At 46.8% G+C, this 22,283-nt stretch overlaps 1 long non-coding RNA gene and 1 pseudogene across 1 annotated transcript in view; one reads left to right on the top strand and one right to left on the bottom strand.

Moving 5' to 3' along the window:
• LOC106735176 (uncharacterized) overlaps nt 1–22,283 on the bottom strand; it is a 152,836-nt gene that overhangs the window by 112,762 nt on the left and 17,791 nt on the right. The window contains exon 2 of the long non-coding RNA XR_001370583.1: nt 20,244–20,355. This is a non-coding gene — a long non-coding RNA (uncharacterized LOC106735176). The remainder of the gene's footprint in view (nt 1–20,243; nt 20,356–22,283) is intronic.
• LOC102485023 (protein transport protein Sec61 subunit beta pseudogene) lies at nt 17,227–17,593 on the top strand (annotated as a pseudogene).

A 22,283-nucleotide genomic window follows, 5' to 3' on the forward strand; every position in this document is an offset into this window, starting at 1 on the left:
GGGAGCGCCCCCAAAGAAAAAAACCAAAAAAAAAAAAAAAAAAAAAAAGAAAATAATAATCCCAATGGAACAGAGAAATGGAGAAGAAAGGATTGTGATCTGATCATGCTCCATGGGGGTGTTTTCTGTCTGTCTGTCTCTGTATCTCTCTCTTTCTCTGGTGAATGAACATACCCTTTGGTAGATGGCATTATGGTATTATTGCTGGATTCCCATGTAGTTAACCATGGTTCGAGTCTCAGACCCTGCAGCTTAAAACTCAGACTGAGCCTGTGTGCGTGCATGCCCAAGATCCTGAGAGGAGAATGGAGAAGAAGGGATTGTGGCATGGCCATTACCCATGGGGGGCAATTTCTCACTTTCTGTCTCTCTCTCTCTAGCAAGCACATACATGGGCCCTATAGCAAAAATCTCTCTCTAAAAAATAATGAACAAGTAACTTTTTATAATAATAAATAGTGGCTGTCAAGATTAAAGAAGTAAATCTTCCCACTTGAATGGAATGAGCAAAGTGAAGATTGAGACAGCCAGGTTTTTTTTGTCTTTTTTTTTTTTTTTTTAATATGCGCACCTCTATGCTCTGCCCACCAACCCCATCCCCAATGGCACTGCCTTCTCCTCGGAGCCTTGGCATCTCTCCCATGTCACTGCCATGAGCACCAAGCCATCAACATCACCTCTGCTCAGGGGGCTAAAGTTCAGCTCTGACAATGTCAGGCTTTATTACCCCCAGAGCAAAATCCAAATTCCTCATGAAGAATTTGGCCCTAACAGACATTCGAAGCCACACCTCCTGTCACGTAAGCCCTCTCACCCAACATGGGACAGCTCACCGTCTCCCAAACTCCACCCACTCCCAAGACTTTGGCTCTGTTTCATGATACACATACAGTGCATACTTCTGTCTTCACTTAGACACCTCCTCCCCCAAAGCCCATCTTCCATGTTTTCCCCTCTTTTCATCTTCTCCACTGCCAATGGGTTAGCCATAGTGGAGACTACCTTATTTATTCATGAATCCAGGGACTCATTCAATCCTGCTATGTGCAAGTCACCATTCCAGGAGCTATAGGGATCCAGAGAGAAACAGCAAAAACAAGGTCCCTGATTTCACGGAACTGAAATTCTTGGCTCAACCCATGGTTGGTGGGTAAGGCAACTGAATCCCACATGGCCAACTGCGTGGTTCGAGTCCTAGATCCAACAGCTTGAGAAATACGCCATGCAGGAGTGCCCGAAATCCTGAAAGGAGGGAGAGATGGAGAAGGATTGCAGCATGCTCCCACGTCAATTGGGCTCAGGGTGGGGGATGCATTCTCACTTGCTTGTCCCCAACCCCACCCTGCAAATGCATGGAGAAATTTAAGAGAAAGAAAACCTACTAGAAGGAAGGCCAATCAACGAGTAAGGAATTCAATAGCTACATCAGTCCCAACTAGAAATCTCAGCAGTTCCCATGTGTGCGTGGAAGCACTATCCAGCTAGCTGTGCCACTGTGCAAACTCCCAGGAGAGCGCCCACAGGGTGGAGTAGCTGGCCGGGAAGCAGCAGAAGCTGACTTGGGGACAGACATTGGGTTTGGCTTGTGGCAGAGCCTGGGGGAAATCTCTTAACTCTTTCGGTGCTACTGTTCTTCCCCTAGGGCAGAAAATATTAAGGTTAATAATGTGGCTGATAAACCAGGGGCTGAGGTGGAGCGAGGGTCAGAGGTCATGGTTATTAGCTCTGTCGGAGGCTGGGATGAAAGGTCCTCTATAAAAGGAGTCATGCTATTAGAGCAAAGGTGTGTCAAGCCCGGCTTCAGCCAGTGGCGAGAGAAGGCCTGGGGTTCCCTCTACATGAAAGCACCCTGCAAAGGCAAGCTGTCATTAGCCAGCACTGTCATTAGCCTTCATCGTCAGCTTGCCAGGGCTTCCCCAAGAGGGTGGCTTGTAAAGACATCCCCCACACACACTGCACCCTGAAGGAAATCTTGTCATTATTATCCCACACGGACCCCGCTCCTGTCCACCTCCTGATTTCTTCTCCATCAGCAGGTTTGGGGCACCTACTATGTGCCAAGTACATCCCACAGAGAACATCCATTGGGTTTTCAGAAATGATGACATGGAGGGACCAGCAGTTAGCATAATGGCTATGTCACTGGACTCCCATGTAGCCAACCACGGTTCGAGTCCTGGACCCAGTGGCTTAAACTCACGCCAGGCACGTGTGCATGCGTGCCCAAGATCCTGAGAGGAGAATGGAGGAGAAGGGATTGTGGCGTGGCCAGGGGGTGATTTCTCACTTTCTGTCTCTCTCTGTCTTTCTAGCAAGCACACGCGCCCTAGGGCAAAAACCTCTAAAAAAAGAAAAAAAAAAAGTGATGACGTGTTTTATCTATGCGAAAATGAGTTATGAGTTCTCCAACTACCCAGTATACAGAGTTGTAGCAATGACCTTGAAGGCTCAGTGCTACCCTCCCATTTATTTTTTCTTTCTTTCTTTCTTTCTTTCTTTTTTAAGAAAAAGTTTGAGATAGGCCACTTGTACTCAACAGAGACAGAGAGAGAAAAGTGAGAAACTACCCCCCGGGGTGATGGCCACACTTACAATCCCTTCTCCTCCATTCTCCTTTTGAGATTGTGGGCATGCACACACACATGTCCGCCATGTTTTTCAAGACATCAGGTCCAGGACTCAAACCACACAGTTGGCCATGTGGGATCCAACTGCCTTACTCACAAGATCCAGAGAGAAACAGCAAAAACAAGGTCCCTGATTTCACGGAACTGAAATTCTTGGCTCAACCCATGGTTGGTGGGTAAGGCAACTGAATCCCACATGGCCAACTGCGTGGTTCGAGTCCTAGATCCAACAGCTTGAGAAATACGCCATGCAGGAGTGCCCGAAATCCTGAAAGGAGGGAGAGATGGAGAAGGATTGCAGCATGCTCCCACGTCAATTGGGCTCAGGGTGGGGGATGCATTCTCACTTGCTTGTCCCCAACCCCACCCTGCAAATGCATGGAGAAATTTAAGAGAAAGAAAACCTACTAGAAGGAAGGCCAATCAACGAGTAAGGAATTCAATAGCTACATCAGTCCCAACTAGAAATCTCAGCAGTTCCCATGTGTGCGTGGAAGCACTATCCAGCTAGCTGTGCCACTGTGCAAACTCCCAGGAGAGCGCCCACAGGGTGGAGTAGCTGGCCGGGAAGCAGCAGAAGCTGACTTGGGGACAGACATTGGGTTTGGCTTGTGGCAGAGCCTGGGGGAAATCTCTTAACTCTTTCGGTGCTACTGTTCTTCCCCTAGGGCAGAAAATATTAAGGTTAATAATGTGGCTGATAAACCAGGGGCTGAGGTGGAGCGAGGGTCAGAGGTCATGGTTATTAGCTCTGTCGGAGGCTGGGATGAAAGGTCCTCTATAAAAGGAGTCATGCTATTAGAGCAAAGGTGTGTCAAGCCCGGCTTCAGCCAGTGGCGAGAGAAGGCCTGGGGTTCCCTCTACATGAAAGCACCCTGCAAAGGCAAGCTGTCATTAGCCAGCACTGTCATTAGCCTTCATCGTCAGCTTGCCAGGGCTTCCCCAAGAGGGTGGCTTGTAAAGACATCCCCCACACACACTGCACCCTGAAGGAAATCTTGTCATTATTATCCCACACGGACCCCGCTCCTGTCCACCTCCTGATTTCTTCTCCATCAGCAGGTTTGGGGCACCTACTATGTGCCAAGTACATCCCACAGAGAACATCCATTGGGTTTTCAGAAATGATGACATGGAGGGACCAGCAGTTAGCATAATGGCTATGTCACTGGACTCCCATGTAGCCAACCACGGTTCAAGTCCTGGACCCAGTGGCTTAAACTCACGCCAGGCACGTGTGCATGCGTGCCCAAGATCCTGAGAGGAGAATGGAGGAGAAGGGATTGTGGCGTGGCCAGGGGGTCTCTCTCTGTCTTTCTAGCAAGCACACGCGCCCTAGGGCAAAAACCTCTAAAAAAAGAAAAAAAAAAAGTGATGACGTGTTTTATCTATGCGAAAATGAGTTATGAGTTCTCCAACTACCCAGTATACAGAGTTGTAGCAATGACCTTGAAGGCTCAGTGCTACCCTCCCATTTATTTTTTCTTTCTTTCTTTCTTTCTTTCTTTTTTAAGAAAAAGTTTGAGATAGGCCACTTGTACTCAACAGAGACAGAGAGAGAAAAGTGAGAAACTACCCCCCGGGGTGATGGCCATACTTACAATCCCTTCTCCTCCATTCTCCTTTTGAGATTGTGGGCATGCACACACACATGTCCGCCATGTTTTTCAAGACATCAGGTCCAGGACTCAAACCACACAGTTGGCCATGTGGGATCCAACTGCCTTACTCACAATGCCACCTGGCTGGCTGATCTACTGTCTGATTTTACAGGTCAAGAAACAGACACAGAGTGATAAGGTGGTACAGGAGTTAGAGCAGAATTCAATTCCTGACATTCTGATGACAAGTCCAGAGCCCTTCCACCATGCTCTATGGGTTCCAGGCCTTTCCTCACACACTTGACCAGTGAAGACTGTGGGGGGCAACAGTCAAGGTATAGAAAGGAAAGAGAAGTCACCCCTAAGGAATCTTGGCTTCTACGGTTCGATTCTTTGCTCCTGCTTCCTCAAATACATCCAAGGAGCCTCCAGATTCTCTCAGTTACAAAGACAGTGTGCTTCTTTCTCCAAATGGTCAGATTTTTACCAACTCTCAGAAGAACAGCATTTTGAAGTGTTCAAGAGAGGAGAAAAGGGCGTGTCTTTGTATAAGTTCAGGAAACTCCAGGGATATTCTTCCAGCTTCAATTATCCTCAATTACAAACCTATTTATTACCCATCCTAAGGCTGCCAAGTCTATTTGGAACTTTTTTTTTTTTTAAAGAGATTTTTGCTACAGGGCATGCGCACTTGCCAGAGAGATAGAGATAGAAAACAAGAAATCATTCCCGTCAGGGAGGATGGTCATGCTACAATCTCTTCTCCTCTGTTCTCCTCTTCGGATTTTGGGTGCATGCACACACACATGTGCCTGGTGTGATTTTCAAGCCACTGGGTCTGGGACTTCACGGTTGACCATGTGGGAGTCCAGCAACATAACCATTACACCATCTGCTGGTCCCAATATGGGGAACATTCTACAATAAGAGTCATGCTACCTTGGGACCAGCAGTTAGCGTAATGGCTATGTCGCTGGACTCCCATGTAGTCGGCCGCGGGTCGTGTGCGCACATGCCCAAGATCCCGAGGAGAGAATGGAGAAGGGATAGTGGCGTGGCCATCCCCCCTGGGTGGTGATTTCTCGCTTTCTGTCTGTCTCTTTCTGGCGAGCACACCGGCCCTACAACATAAACCTCTCCAAAAAAAATAAAAATAAACAAATTTCATCAAACTCAAAGTACTTAGTCAAGGGTTTAGAGGTTCATTTGTTCACTCAATAAATGTGTAGTTAACACCTACAATAGCCCAGTGTTAGTTTAGGTTCTAGAGATGAAAGACAAGAGTAAGGGGGATGGACAGAGGCACAGCAGTAAAACACCATGCTCTGCGAGACTGACTCACAGGGAAGGGTTCTGGGTTCACATATAGAGACCTCCCTGTGCATGCAAATACCTGTGACCCAAGGCTGGCTGAAGCTGGGTGTAGATCACAACATCAAGACCTGTAGGAAGACCCTCTCCCTAACCCCCTACCTCTCCGTGGATGTGCATCTGTCTCCCATTCATGAAAGAACTTTTTTCTTTTCCTTAGGTTTTTGCCATGGGACATGTGTGCTCACCAGCAAGACAGACAGACAGACAGACAGAGAGGGAGGAAGAATGAGAAATGGCCATGCCACAATCCCTTCCCCTCCATTCTCTTCCTGGGATTTCCGGGAATGCATGTGCAAGCACCCAGCATGAATTTCAAGCCGTCAGATCCAGATCTGGGACTCAAGTCACCATCTCCCATGTGGGAGTCCAGCACCTTACCTACCATGCCACCTGCTGGCCCAACTGCTGCTTTATTATTTTTTTTTAAGAGTGAGACATATACAAGGGGACTTGAAAAAATTCCAAGAAAATGGAATTGAAGTACAAATTTGTTACCAAAAAAAAAAAAAGTTTTCTTTTTTTTCCCCAGAGATTTTTGCTAGAGGGCTTGGGCACTCACCGGAAAGAGATAGAAAGTGAGAAAGCACCCCTGATGGGGGATGGCCTCTCTGCAATCCCTTCTTCTCTATTATCCTCTTGGGATTTGGGGCATGCACGCACATATGCCTAGCATGAGTTTTGAGTCACTATGTGTGGAACTTGAACTATGGCTGGCCATGTGGGAGTCGTGTGTGGAACTTGAACTATGGCTTGGCCATGTGGGAGTCCAGTAATGTAACTATTATGCTGGTCCCCCTCCCCCCAAAAAAAATTTTTTTTGGAGAGGTTTTTGCTATAGGGCACTTGCGCTCACCAAAAAAAAAAAGAGAGAGAGAGAGAGAGAAATCACTCCCCAGGGGGGATGGCCACACCGCAATCCCTTCTCCTCCATTCTCCTCTTGGGATCTTGGGCAGACACACACATGCGCCCGGCATGAGTTCCAGCCACCAGGTTCAGGAGTTGAGCTGCGGTCGACTACATGGGAATCCAGCAACATAGACATTATGCCAACTGCTGATCCTCCCAAAAAAATTTTTTTTAGTCCATGCATAATTCTGTTTTAATTTGCTATTGAGGCTCACTAGAATGAGAGAGAGCGAGCGAGAAAGTGAGAAATCACCCCAAGGGAAGATGGCCATGCTACAATCCTTCTTCTCCAGTCTCCTCTCAGGATTTTGGGCATGCACTCATATTCCTGGTGTTTTTCAAGCCAACAGGTCTGGGACTCAAATAATACGTCTAATCATCTTAACCAATACCACCACTGGCTTACTTATAATATATAATTTCCACGAAGTTTTCTTTTTCCTTTTTTTTTTTTTTTTTTTTTTTTTAATGAGATTTTCTTTTCTTTGAAGTTTTCTTTTTTTTTTTTTTTTTGGCTATAGGGCGTGTGCTCCACAAAGTTTTTAAGACTCTTTGTATGTGTACTTCTATGCAGAGGAGCCCCAGCTTCCCTCAGAGTTTTCGAGCATTCTATAAACTAGTTCAAAAGCTGCAGAACTATGTTACAAGGTGGAAAAATACTTCCATATCTTGGAATGTTTTAAGAGTAGCATTTTGACTTAACCCAGCTAATAGTTCCTGTGTTCCCAGCTACTTACCAGTGTGTTTGCACCTGGCCACGTCCATTCTTCCTGACCCAAAGGCATTATGAATCCCTGAGCCAACCCCTTTCCGCCTCTATTTCTCCATCTATAAAATGGGATTAATGATAACCCTCAAGGACAGCAGCCATTTAATGAACTGAAGAGACTAAGATGCTTTGAGCTCCCTGCAAAAGGGTGGGGCTGGGAGATGTAGGGGCTTTGAGAAAGGGGGCTTCTCTCCTGCTCACAGGAACTCATGAAATAAGAAAGGGCAGTCTAGCCCCCTGGGGTGAAGCCTACACAGGCGCCAGGAAGGAGTGAGGTCCCAGAGTTATGGACTGACTGGGGAGGGGACCATGCAGATGCTTTTACCTCCGGGTCACTGGTTCTAACGCAGCCTGGCAGATCCCAACTGAAAGTTACTGCCATCTGCTCCGTGACCTCAATCCATTTGCAACCGTGCACATTGCAACTGGCAGCCCCAGCGGGCAGGCTGGCACTGACCGAGGCTGAAAATGGGTCACTCCCAAGAGTCCCCAAGTCCCAGCCTGGGCCCTGGAGAGGGGCAGGGATGAGCAGGGAGGAGTCTGGACATGCCATCTCAAATAATAGCTGTGAGAGTAACATAGGTGAAGGGCTGGTCCTCCAGGAACCTTCCGACCTCACCACTATTCCTCCGTGAGATCCCAACAAGCCACGCCATGCACGTTGAATGCAACACCCCCACTCACGGGGACTGGATGTCAGACACGTCAGAGCAGAGCGCCATGGGGCATCTGGTCATTTCACAGAATAGCAGCTGCTTCTGGAGAACCCAAGTGCCAAGCAAGGAGTTCAGCTCATTACCTGCGTTAGTTTCCTCCTGCAGTTGTCAGCCCAAACCCAGGAGCTAGACGCTCTTACTTTCTATTACAGAGTGAGAAACCAAGGCTCAGAGAGGTATAAAAATTGCTCAAGATTGTGGGCCAAGATTTGAACCCAAGACTGAAGGATTATTGTTTCCTGGGCACAGAGTTTCAGTTTGGGATGGTAACGTTCAGGAAGTGGAGGGTGATGTTTGCCAGTCATGGAGGTGGATGTAGGTACGGCAGCCATGCAAAATGTGCTTAGCACCTCCAAATGGTTCAAAACTTATGTGGGGGCCAACAGGTGGATGGTGGCTAACAGCACTAGACTGGCCGATCATAGTTCAAGTCCTGAACCCAGTGGCTTCCTTTCTCACTCTCTCTCTCTCTTTTTTTCTGTCTCTCTCTGGTGAGTGTGCCCTATAGTAAGTTAAAATAATAATAATAATAAATAAAATTAAATAACTCTTTAAAAAAACTTGCTATGAATCTGAAACTGCTCTAGAAAATAAAATCAATGTTACCAATGGTTAAAATGGTCAATTTGCTTATGTACATTTTACGACCATATAATTATTAAGTAATTAAGTAAAATATCATTCTAGGAGCCAGAAGGTGGCATGGTGGTTAAGGGCACTGAGCTCCTACATGGTTGACCACAGGTCAAGTCCCTGACTTGGCAGCTGGCTGGCTCACTTGTTCATTCGTTTGTTCTCTCTCTCTGTCACTCTCTGATCAAATTAAATAAAGTTAAATAATTTTTTTTGGGGGGGGGAGAGATTTCCACTATAGGGCGCATGTGCTCGCCAGACAGAGAGAGACAGAGATGGAAAGCGAGAAATCACCCCCAGGGGGGATGGTCACACCGCAATCCCTTCTCCTCCATTCTCCTCTCGGGATCTTGGGCATGCCAGGCGCGTGGCGTGATTTTTAAGCCACCGGTGCCGGGACGCAAACCGCAGTCGACTACGTGGGAGTCCAGCGACATAGCCATTACGCTAACTGCTGGTTCCCAATAATTTTTTTTTAAAGATATCATTCTAGAAGGAAAAATAAAGCACACATTCCCTTCGGCACCTAGCAAATCCAGATGCCTCTCGCCTGAGAAAGGTTCACATGCCTATGCAAGTTTCAGTGTCCCACAAAAGGAGGTTTACTTGCAGCATTTGTTTGCGAGAATGACCCATCAGAAACAATATACACAGGACCAGTAGATGATGTAATGGCTATGTCACTGGACTCCCATGTAGTCAACCGTGGTTCAAGTCCTGGACCCGGTGGCTTAAACTCACACCGGGCATGTGTGTGTGCGTGCCCAAGATCCCGAGAGGAGAATAGAGAAGGAACTGCAGCATGGCTATCCCACTTGGGGGTGATTTTTCGCTTTCTGTCTCTGTGTCTCTCTTTCTGGCAAGCACATGTGCCCTATAGGAAAAAAAAAAAAAACTCTCAAAAAAAAAAAAATAATAATCATGGCTATCCAAAGGGGACTAGCTAAGAAATGGGGTGTATTCATTCATGGAGCGTTATAAGACAGAGAAGACACAGTGGGTTTGTGTTACTAACATGGAAGATGTCTTAGGAACATTATTAGACAAACACAAGCTACATTATGGACTTATATATACACCATGAGCCAATGTATGTAAAAATGTTAGCACATACACACCAAAAAGGTACCCTCCCAGTTATTTTCTGTTTGTGTGTAGTTAGCTCTGCTACAATGCTTGTTTTCAAAACATCACTGTGTGCCAGTGTGATTGATTTATTAAGGAACAAACTGAGCATAACCAAATTTTGTGTTTGCTTTTGCGTGATTTTATCTCCAAGAAAGGCGGACCGAGAATGCGGAAAATACACCCAGATGAACCGAGCCGCGTAGGAATTATGCAAACACACCACAACCATTGACCTGCTGCCTCGGTTCACCGTGTGTGTTTGCAGACACAGCCAGTCACTCCCGGTGTTCAAATTCTGATTCCAGGAACCAGTAGAGGGCATCATAGTGACGTTGCTAGACTCCTATATACTTGACCACGGTTCGAGTCCCAGACCCAACGGCTTGAAACACACCGGGCATGTGTGTGTGCATCCCCAAAATCCCGAGAGGAGAATGGAGGAGAAGGGATTGTGGTGTGGCTCACCCGCCTCAGGGATGATTTCTTGCTTTCTGTCTCTCTGGTGAGCTCTCTCTCTTTCTTTTTCTCCCCCACCAACTATAACAAAAAAAAAAAAAAAAAAAAAAAAAAAAAAAACTGATTCCCATTGACCTCTTTCTCCACCTCACAAGAACATCCAGTCTCCACCCTTCTCATATTCGCTTCCACAAGCCAACTTCAAGACTTTCCTTCTGGGACCTGCAATGCGCGTAATGGCTATGTCACTAGACTCCCATGGAGTCGACCGCAGTTCAAGTCCCAGACCTTAAACTCATGCCGGGACCGTGTGCATGCGTGCCCAAGATCCCGAGAAGAAAATGGAGGAGAAAGAATTGCAGCATGGCCATCCCCCCGGGGGGTGATTTCTTGATTTCTGTCTCTGTGTCTTTCTGACGAGCACACACGCCCTATAGCAAAAACCTCTCCAAAAAATTTTAAAAAAAGACTTTCCTACATAGAGTGTCACATTAATTGTAACTTTTTTTTTTTTTTGACTTGCTATAGGTCATAGGCACTCACTGCAGCAAGACAAAATGAGAAAGCACCCCCCAGAGGGGATGACCACGATCTAGTCCCTTCTCCTCTCAGGATTTTGGGTATGCATGCACACGTGCCTAGAACGTTTCTCAAGCCAACAGGTCTGTGACTTGAACCTCACAGCTGGCCATGTGGGACTCAGCTGCTTCAACCACCATGCCACCAGCTGGCCCTCCTTTATGCATTTTTAAACCATTAAACACGTGTACAATTGTGCTACTGTTTTTATTAAGACCCTGTTTATGTGTCACTGGTGAAGTTTTGAGTGTTCACCCCTGCCCTATTTTCCCCAGAAGCCCTGTAGGAGTTAGTTTTGTTTTAAACTTTTTTTTTTTTAATTGCCAGAGGGTGCATGGGCTTACGAGACAGAGACTCCGAGGAAGAAAGCACCTTCCCACCGGGCAAGGTCATATCGCAATCCCTTCATGTCTCCATCCTGTCGGGATTTGGAGCATGCACACACATGCACCTGGCATGCTTTTCACACCACTAAGGGCTGGGATTTCAACTCCAGTCGATCATGTGGGATCTAATTCCCTTAACCACTAGACTACAAGATGGATTCTTTTTATTTTGTCCAAGAGTGAAGGCTAAAGGCATCCTTAACAAGGTCTCATGGTGCAATTCCCACCTCCTCAGCCTTCCCGGTCAGCCAGACTCACGGGCACTTTCACCCAGCAATCACAGGTCAACAGGCCACCAAACCCACCATCTTCCGCCATCTTTCTAACGCTGCTTAAGTGCTGCATTACCTCTCCACCACCCCGCCAGCCCCCTTTGGTTCTCAATGAGCAATTTTGCATAGTGCTGTGATTTTAATTATTATAGCAGAATTGACTGCATTTTTTTTCTAATTTTTTTTTATTTGATTTACTTATTATTACTCTTCATTTTGACCAGAGAGAGAGAAAGCTAGCTACTAGGTCCGGGACTTGAACCATGGTTGGTCATATGGGAGTCTAGTGCCTTAACCACCATGCCACCTGCCGGCCTCCTGACTACTTATTTTTAAAGACACAGTATATGTATTTTCACACAAGCACATAAACATCCATATCTATATATTTGTAGATAGAGTCCAAATTAATACACAGATAATAATTCATTTATCATTAGGGATGGAGAGGCTAGAGGAGGGGGGTAAAGGAACTTTCATCTTATACAGGTTAAACTTTTATCTATAAGAGTATTTCTAATATTATTGCATAGCTTAATTTTTTTGTTGTTAAAGTTTTTGCCATAGAGTGCATGTGCTTCCCAGAGAGACAATAAGAGGGAAAGTGAGAAATCACACCCCCTCCCCAGGGTGGATGGCCACACTGCAATCCCTTCTCCTCCACTCTCATTCTGGGACTCTGAGTAAGCATGTACGCATGCCTAGTGTGAATTTCAAGCCACCAGGTCTGAGACTCAACCCATGTCCAGCCACGTGGAAGTCCAGCACCTTAACCACACCACCCGCTGCCCCGTGTAGCTTAATTTTTAATTAAAAATAATCCACTATTTGCACGTCCATGTTCACAGAATCACCATTTCCAATAGCCAAGAGGTGAAGTCAACCAATGAATGGATAAAGAGAATGTGGTATCTCTACATAATGGAGTATTATTCAGCTTTTTAAAAGGAACTTTTGGGGGTCCAGTGGCTGGCATGGTAGTTTAGGTGCTGGAGTCCCACATGGGCAGTTGCAGTTCGAGTCCCAGACCTAATGACTTGCTTTCTCATTTTCCCTCTTTCTGTCTCTGATGATAATGCATGCCCTGTAGCCAATTTTAAAATAATAGTAAATAAAATTAAATAAATAATACTTTTTAAAAAAGAAATAAAAAGAAATCCATTCACATGCTATGTCATGGGCAAACCTTGAGGACATATGGTAACTGAAATGTACCGGTACCTATAAAATAATAATAAAAAAGTTTTTTTCTTTTTTTTGGAGAGGTTTTTGCTATAGGGCACATGCGCTCACCAGACAGACAGAGAGAGACAGACAGAAAGCGAAAATCACCTCCCTGGGGAGATGGCCATGCCGCAATCCATTTTCCTCCATTCTCCACTCGGGGTCTTGGGCACATGTGCACACACACCTGGTGTGAGTTTAAGCCACTGGGTCCGGGACTCGAACCATGGTCGACTACGTGAGAGTCCAGCGACATAGCCGTTACGCTAACTGCTGGTCCCTAAAATAATAAAATTTTTTAAAAATAAATAAATGTGCCAGTACCAAAAGACAGGTACTGTGTGATTCCACTCTACGTGGTCTCTACAACAGCCAAATCCACAGACACGGAAAGCAGATGGGTGCTGACCAGGGTTACAGAAGGGGAGGGAAGGGAGTTAGTATTTAATGGGCCCAGAGTCTCGGTTCTGAAAGATGAAAGCCTTCTAGAGGTCTGCGGTAGACAATGTGAATATACATAATACAACGGTGCTGTCCATTAAAAAATGGTTAAGATGTGGCACTGCACCTGACATGGCCACTGCATGGTTCGAGACCCGGACCCAGACCCAGCAGCTTACAATCACACCAGGTGCAAGATCCCAAGAGAAGACTAAAGGAGGGGTCAGCAGGTGGACTGGTGGTTGAGGGCACTGGATTTCCACATGGCCAACGGTAGTTTGAGTCCCAGACCTGGCAGCTTGCTTTCTCTCTCTTTCATTCTCACTCTGTCCCTCTGTGGTGAAATTAAAATATATATATATATATTCACATAGTCCTATATATCAAAAAAATAATAATAATAATGGAGGAGAAGGGATGCGGTGTGGCTATCTCCCCTGGGATTCTGGCATGGATTTCTCACCTTCCCGCCCTGTCTCTCCCTGGAGAGTTTTGCCCTATGGCAAAACTTAAAATAAAATAAAATAAAATAAAATAAAGAAAAGAAAAAGATGGGAACCAGCAGTTGGCATAATAGTTATGTCACTGGACTCCCATGTAGTTGACCATGGTTCTAGTCCCGGACCCGGTGGCTTAAACTCACGCCGGACGTGTGTGCATATGTGCCCAAGATCCTGAAAGGAGAATGGAGGAGAAGGGATTGCGGCATGACCATCCCCCCTGGGGGGTGATTTCTCGCTTTCTATCTCTCTGTCTCTCTGCCTGTCTGGCGAGCGCACGTGCCATATAGCAAAAATCTCTCCAAAAAAAGAAAAAGAAAAAAAAGATCCCGAGAGGAGAATGGAGGAGAAGGCATTGTGGCGTGGCCATTCACCCTGGGGGGTGTTTTCTCGCTTTCTATCTCTCTGTCTCTATCTTTATGGCAAGTGCACGCGCCCTATAACAAAAACTTCTCCAAAAAAAAAAAGATGGTCAATTGTATTTTCTCTGTACAATTATGTTGGTCAATTGTATTTTCTGTGTACAATTATGTATGCATATCACAATTTGAAAAGGAGTAAAGTCAGGGGAGATCCAGGAACAAACCAATACACCCCATGAAATGCCCTTAATAAAGCAAAGTGCGCACAGATCATGCAAATTGTATGGAATAGTCCGTTGGCCTCAGCTTCTAAAGCAACGCTTGGCCGGGTGTGAGAAATCCTGAGACAGGCTGGTGGACGCGGGCTAGGGAGCCTATGGGGCCGGGCGACTGATTGATGGTGAGGGCACAACGCCCCACCCAGAGGCCTAAAATGAGACCTGAGTCAGGAGCGTGCCATAAATAACACGTTAACGACATGACTGTTCACGGGGCCAGGAATTTGCCAGGCAGCGCATGGCCGCACCCCTCTGAATTCACCGTGAAACCAGATCCTGCCTGTCCTCCCCCAACGGGCACCCAAGTGGGAGAGGCATGGGCCTCAAGGGCTGCAGGTCGACCAGGGCCTCCAGCTCCCGCCCCATTCTCCACCAGCACATTGCCCCTGTAGCCCTACCAGCTGCTGCGGGAGAGAGGCCCCGGGATGAAATAGCAGGCCTGCAAGAGCACTGCATAGCGGGAGGACAGTTTTGGCAGGCCTGTGTGGGAAGCTTGCAGAACACCTGCCTCTGGGGTGTGTGGAGGCTGACCCTCTGTGGGCCGTCCCCCCCACTTTCCCGGGGCCCTAAGTGATCCTCAGACGTGCCCTGGGCCCCGGCCACCGCTTTCAGCAGCAATCAGCGTAATGGCCTGCATCTGCTCCGTTGATGAGTGGGTGGGTGGGGGCCATAGTATTTCCAGCACTTGTGCTTCCAGGATCTCGAAACAGCCAGGGGAAGGAAAGGCAGCTCCAGCCAGTGCCAACCCTGCTGAAGGGACAGAGAAGCACCATCTCCCCCGCCCAGAAATGTCCTTCCACCTCTTGGCCCACTCTACTCGCAGGCAACCTTCAAGATCCCTCTAACCTTTCCCGTAGGGAGCCTCCCCTGACCCCTAGGACTCCCACCTCTTCCTCCATAGCTGTGAGCATAGAGCCCTTCCAATCAGATCCTCTGCGCCCAACCACCTCCTGGCACATGGTAGGCTGGCGCAAGCGACCTCCATAGGTAGAAAGGAAGACGGGTCTTCTCAGTGCAGAGCTGCTGAGCTAGGAGCCCAGAACCAGAGGCTCTGAGAGTCCATAGGGACCTGAGAGTCGCCATCATCTTCTACACTGTTTAGCCTTCCCGGAGAACCTGGCCATAAGCCCCAGAACACCTCTTCAAATGCGCATGCTCCCACGCAATAGCGTTATTGGGACCTGTCCATCAAAAGGACACAGAGTTACCATAGGATCCAGCAACCTCATTCCTAGGCATCAACCCAAGAGAAATTAAAACACGTCCATGAAGAAACCTATACACCAGTGTTCACAGCGTCATGTTTCCTGACAGCCAAGTCACGGCCACGACCCACGTGTTCCTCACCTGCTGAGCAGGTAAACAAGAGGAGGCCTATCCATCCAACATCACGCGGCCTCAACATAAAGGAGAATGAAGCACTGATATGTACTCCGCCACGAATGAACCTCGAATGCAATGCTGAGTGAAAGAAGTCAGACATAATAGCCACATGCAGGAGACAGCAAGTGATGTGGTGGTCAAGGCACTGGACTCTCATGTGGCTGACCACAGTTCAAGTCCCAGACCTGACAGTTTGAAACTCACCCAGGTATGTGTGCATGCATATCCAAAATCTCAGGAGGAAAACAGACAAGAGATTGCAACATGGCCATTCCCCCAGGGGGAGAGTTCTCACTTTCTCTCGCACTTTGTCTCTGTCTCTCTAGTAAGCACACATGCTCTATAGCAAATAATAATAATAATAATTCAATTTAAAAAGCCACATATAGCACAACTCCACTTATGTGAGAAATCCAGACTAAGCAGATCCTTAAAAATGAAAGCAGATTGGTGCTCACCATGAGCTGGGATTGGGAGGAATTAAAAAGGGCATGACTGCTAACAGGTATGGAGCTTTCTTTTGGAGTGATAAATATGTTTTAGAATGATTAGGTCATTGAAAAAGTCATGACATATTTTACTATGTTTTTCTATGCAAAAGTGTGTTGTGATTTTTCTGACAACCCAAATAAATGGAGGTACTAGTTGCTCAATACCATGATGTACTAAATGCCACCAAACTGTTTGCTTTAAAATGATTAATGTTGGGCCAGCAGGTAGCATGGTGGTTAAAGTGCTGGACTCCCACGTGGTTGACCACGGTTCAACTCCCGAACCTGGAGGCTTGCTTTCTCACTTTCCCTTTCTTCCTCTCTTGCTCTCTCATCAAATTAAAAATAACAAATAGATGAAATAACTATTTGAAAAGAAAATGATTACTGTTACAGTATATTAATCTACTTCAACTACAAAAACAAAAAGTTAGGACTTCAAATGCATCCCTAACTCCCCCTATTCCTAGACCCCTAGCTGAAGAACACCATACGTGTTCCCAGCCAGCTTTGCTTCCTGCACAAGCTCCCTCTTTGAACCTGTTTCCCTCTGTGCAAAACTAGAGGCTCAGGGGAGACACGGTATCTGTCGAATAATCCACACCATTGAGAGCCAGATGGTGACACGACAGCAAATGAAACTCCATGAGGCTGATCCATGTGGGAAGGCCCCTCATACCAGTCCAGAGATTCTGGGAGTATACTGGATGTGTATGCGCTCATGACCCTGGTTGGCTGAGCCTACGGTTGGATCATGGGGTCAAAACTCTGTTCAGGGGGTTGGCTCTGTGACCTAATGGTTAAGACAACTGATCCCATGAAGCCAGCCACGTGGTTGGATTCATGGACCACAAGGCTTGAGAAATATACCAGGTACACGTGTACTCTAAATCCCAAAGTGGGGGAAAGATGGAGGGGAAGAGATTGAGGTGTGACCTTTTGTCCACAGAGGGTGCTTTCTCATGTCCCCCTCTCTTTCATGAGCACACATGTACTCTAATCAAAACCTGTTAAGGGATCCTCCACTGCCAGTCCTTTGGGGGCTCTGCAAGTTTCTGGCCAGTCTGCTTCAGCACCCTGATACCCACTAGATTGCAACATGCCTCGTCCAACCCCCAGTGGCACTAACGTGGGCTCCTCAGGGCGCTCTCCCAGCAAGTGGCCGTCTGGGCTGCAGGATCCACTTTCCAGCAGAGGAAAAATGCCAGCTGTAGGAACAAGAAGTGCAGCCCACACAACCTCAGCAGGCACTGGGGGGGATGTGGCGATTCTACACGGAAGACTCACCGGGGCTCAAAGTGGGCCCTGTTCCAGTACTGGTTATGAGTCTTCTGTTCATCGCTTCTGCATTTATGTTGCACATTTGGGGCAAGTACACTCGCTCATAGATTCGGCTCCATCTATCTGTCATCTGAAGAAGAAGAAACCCAGCATATCTTGGACCAAAAGTATAGTGATTTTCTGTTCAAAAGAAAGACATTTTCTCTAAGCTTTCTGTTTTACAGGGAACGTAAGAAGAATTGATTTTGAGGAATCGATTTTTTTTTTCCTATGGTTAATAAACTTTTTAACTCATTAAAAAAAAACCTGTTAAGGGACCAGCAGTTGGCATAATGGCTATGTCGCTGGACTCCCCCATGTAGTCAACCGTGGTTCAAGTCCTAGACCAGTGGCTTAAATTCACACCAGGCATGTGTGCGTATGTGCCCAGGATCCCAAGAAGAGAATGGAGGAAAAAGGATTGCAGCATGGCCATCCCCCCTAGGGGGTAATTTCTTGCTTTCTGTCTGTCTGTCTCTCTGTCTTTCTGGCGAGTGCATGTGCCCTATAGCAAAAACATCTCCAAAAAAAATCCATTAAGAATGCTCTCTCAGAAAAAATAAACTTTATTAAACAAATTTAGGAGGCCAGCTGGTGCCATGGTAGTTAAGGTGGTTGAATCCCACATGACCAACTTCAGGGTTCAAGTCCCAGACCCAGCAGCCTAGAAAACAGGCTGGATGAATGTGCATGTGTTCCCAAAATCCCAAAAGGTGGGAGAAGGGATTGTGGCATGACCATCCTCCATGGTGGGATGCTTTCTCACTTTCTCTTTCCCCGCCCCAGTGAGCACACATGGTCTCTAGCAACTTTAAAAATAAAAATAAAAATATATGGTAGTAGTTCTGGGTGGACACTAATTTTTATTCTAAGAGTTATTTAAACATGGAGAAGAAAAGAAAGATACGGTGAACAAATCGACCTCCGGCAGGAGAAATTAAAGGGTATCCACAGGGGACCTCAATTCATGAAGAAATGGAATTAAGGCGAGAGTTTCTTTTGTTGAAAAAGTTTTGAAATCCATCCATAGTGTTTTCATAATACACATTTCCTGTGAACTTTTTGAAGACCTCCCCTGGATGTCGATGTTTTCCTTTTTAAAATTCTTCACTAATGTTTGTTTTCCTCTTTTTGAAAGGCTTGTCTTCCTCCTGTTTCATTAATGCTCCTTTTTCCTCTTTAAAAACAGTCTCGCCTTTGCCACACAAAATCTAGATGGCTTGAATTTGTCTGTGAGCCTGACCGGGAGGAAAGCTCATGCACGCTGACCTTAAAATAGATGTTTGTTTGTTTCTGTTTTTCAGCGAGCCGGTTTAGAGGAAATAAGAGCATAATCCTACAGGTGGTAGGTGGTGTAATCATGGAAAAAAAGAACGAAGAAAGAACGTGACTAACTGGAGTTTGGGACTCACTAAAAGGCAGCTGTGACATTCTACAACCCCATGACAAGCTCTGGGCTTCCCCTGCTCCTAGCATGGCTATTTAGGGTTCCAGCCTAAAGACACCAGCCAGGATTGGCAATGAGACAGGTGGGGCCTTGAGAGGCCCTCTCTCTGGGAAACACGCAAAGCCTTGTCGGCAAACAGTCCCATACTGTGGGGTCAGCGTGCTTGGGTTCCATCACTGGCCGGCCCGCCTTCCCCTGGGACCTGCCCTCTGCATGGTTTCCCCTTGCCTGGGAAGGTTCTATGCTGCCACCCTCCAAGGTCCTGCTGAGAAGGGACATGGAGGGAAGGGTGTTTGCATCACCTCTCGAGAGGAAGTGTCCACGCTTAAACCAAGCCCCCAGAAACGTCCTTAATGGAAGCCCAGAGCATACCTCCCTGACGGTGGAACTTGAGTCCCTGTGACAGGTGGCAGGGAGAGACATTGTTGGGCAGCGTGAGACTTGCCAACATCTTCTGAGCACACCCCCCGAGGCAGCTGCCGGGGCCCACATTTGGACAAGCACGTGGTTCCTTCTCTGAGCAAATTCATCTTAGGGGTGGACAAGTTCAGCCTCCCTGAGCTGGCCGACGACTCTCAAGCCTGCAAAAATTACCTTGCCACAAACCCGTTCTCCTCAAATGAATCCGAGGACGTGACATAGCAGAAAGAACACCCACTTGGGGCTGGCTCCGAGGAAAAAATGCTCAAGAGGAGCCAGATCCCACATAGCGACTGTGGTTCAAATCCCCACCGTGGTTAGCCTGAAATCAGCCAGGTATGTGTGTCAGTGTCCAAAATTTGATGGGCTTGCAGGACTGGATGAAGGGGATCATGGCGTGACCAGCCCCTGAGGAGGCTGCTCCTCTTTCTCTTTCTCTCATGTGCTCTATCATGAATAAAGACAAAGAAAAACAACACTTGGGGGGGAGGGGCAGCAGGTGGCATGGTAGTTAAGGGACTGGACTCCCACAAGGCCAGCCACAGTTCAAGTCCCGGACCTGGCAGCTTGCTACTTCATGCACTCTTTCTCTCTGGTGAGTGCACATCCCCTACAGTAACCACATGGCTGACCATGGTTTGAGTCCCAGATCCAGCAGCTTGAAACTCATGCCAGGCATGTGTGCTTGTGTGAGCATGTGCACCCAAAATCCCAGGAAGAGAATGGAGGAGAGGGGACAGCAGAGTAGACAACCTTCCTGGGGGGTGATTTCTCACTGTCCCTCTCATTGCCTCTATGTCTCCTATAGTGCACACACCGTATAGCAAAAACCTTAAGTAAAATAATAACAAATTAACCCTACAAATGAAAAAACGCATACTTTGCAGTCAAGCAGACCTAAGTGGGAGCTCCAGGGCTCTCCCACTCACCTGTGCAGCCATGGGGACCCCGTCTCCTCTTTGGACCTCAGACTTCTGGCCTCCATCATGAAGAACTCCAGCTTGCAGGGCTGTGGCTGGGAACGGCTGAGACAAATGTCCCCTGTGGACGGCACAGAGTAGGTGCTGGTAAAGCAGTGACAACCAAGGGACTGAAAAGTTAGGGACTAGCAGTTAGCCCAATAGCTATGTCGCTGGGCTCCTATGTAGTAGACCATGGTTCAAGTCCCCGACACGGCAGCTTAAACTCACGCTGGGCACGTGTGCATGCATGCCCAAGATCCTGAGAGGAGAATGGAGGATAAGGGATTGCGGTGTGGCCATTTCCCCTACGGGGTTATTTCTCGCTTTCTGTCTCTCTGTCTCTGTCTTTCTGGCGAGCGCATGCACCCTACAGCAAAAACCTCTCTCAAAAAAAAAAAAAAAAAACAAGAGTGTGTGATAAAAAGTACATATGTTTAAGTGTAAGGGTGGCAGATCCTACCTGGTAAACTGTGTTTGAAATCCTGGCCCCAGAGGCTTGAGACATGCCAGGCACGTGTTCATGCATGCCCAAAATCTGGACAGAATGCAGAAATGGAGAAGACTGGCGTGACCGCACCCACTGGGCATGCTTTCTCCATCTCTGACTCTCTTTAGCAAGCGCACATGCTTTCTGACCTTTTTTTTTTTTTTAAGTTCATGACAAAACTGTGAGCAGACTTCAAAATCTTTTTGGCAGGGCCAGCCAGTGTTTCATGGTGGTTACAGCAGCAGATCCTACGCAGCCAACTGCATGGTTAGAATCCCGGGCCCAACAGCTTGAAAAACCACAGCAAACCTGTGTATGCATGCCCAAAATCCTGAGAAGAAAATGGAGAAAGGATTGCAGTGTGGCCGTCTCCTACACTGCAATGTGGGAGATGATTTCTCACTTCCCTCTCTTTTTTTTTTTTTTGAAAGGTTTTTGCTACAGGGCGCATGTGCTCACCATAAAGACAGAGAGAGACAGAAAGCGAGAAATCACCCCACAAGGAGGATGGCCACGCCACAATCCCTTCTCTATTCTCCTCTCAAGATCTTGGGCACGCATGCACACGCACCCAACGTGAGTTTAAGCCACCGGGTCTGGGACTCGAACCACAGTCAACTACATGGGAGTCCAGTAACATAGCCATTACACCTACTGCTGGTCCCTCCCTATCTTTATTTCTCTCCAGCAAACCTATGTGCCAGACAGCAAAAAGAAAAAAAAAAATTATATATATTTATATTTGCACCAGGTAAACTCCTGTTTTAATTCCGCTGTTCCATACGCTTTTTGAAATTCCCTGTTATTATCTTTTTAAAAATGTAAATTCTCTTTTAGAGATAGCCCATCATGTTATACCTTGAGAACTTAAAAGAGACTTGACTTTTCTTCCCCAGCCTGGTGGCAAACTTCGCAGTGCTGAATTGCAGTGCTGGAAGCCACATGGTCAACCACGAGTTTAGATCCCTAGTTGGCCGGAAATGTACTAGGCGTGTGGACACGCCCTAGATACCGAAGGGCTGGGGAAAGGAAATCGTGACATAATGAAACCTCATTGAGGATGCTTCTCTTCTTTCTCTCTCTGCGCCCTCTATTAATGATTTCTTTTTAAGAAGCTAATTGCTCATTTAAAAACGAGATGACTTCTAAAGCAAACTTACTAAATCTAAAACCAGTATGTATGTGTGTGCGTAGAAGGGTGAGGAATGGGAAAAATGAGTGGGCCGAGAAAGAAAACATCTCTCCCAATACTTTCTGAGACTTTCGGCTAATCAACTAGGCAACATTCTCTCTCACACCAAAAACCAAATTAAAAACGACACATCGTGGGGCCAGCAGGTGGCGTAATAGTTCGGGTGCTAGACTCCCACATGGTGGACCACAGTTCCAGTCCCCGACCTGGCTTCGTTTCTCACTTTCCCTCTTTCTCTCTGGTCAAATGTTTAAAAAACATGATAATAATAAATAGAATGAAATATTTCCAAAAAAGATGTATTACACACATACACATCTTGTAGGGA

Source organism: Tupaia chinensis, unplaced genomic scaffold (assembly GCF_000334495.1).
Source record: "Tupaia chinensis unplaced genomic scaffold, TupChi_1.0 Scaffold000320_1, whole genome shotgun sequence".
Taxonomy (NCBI): Eukaryota; Metazoa; Chordata; class Mammalia; order Scandentia; family Tupaiidae; genus Tupaia; species Tupaia belangeri.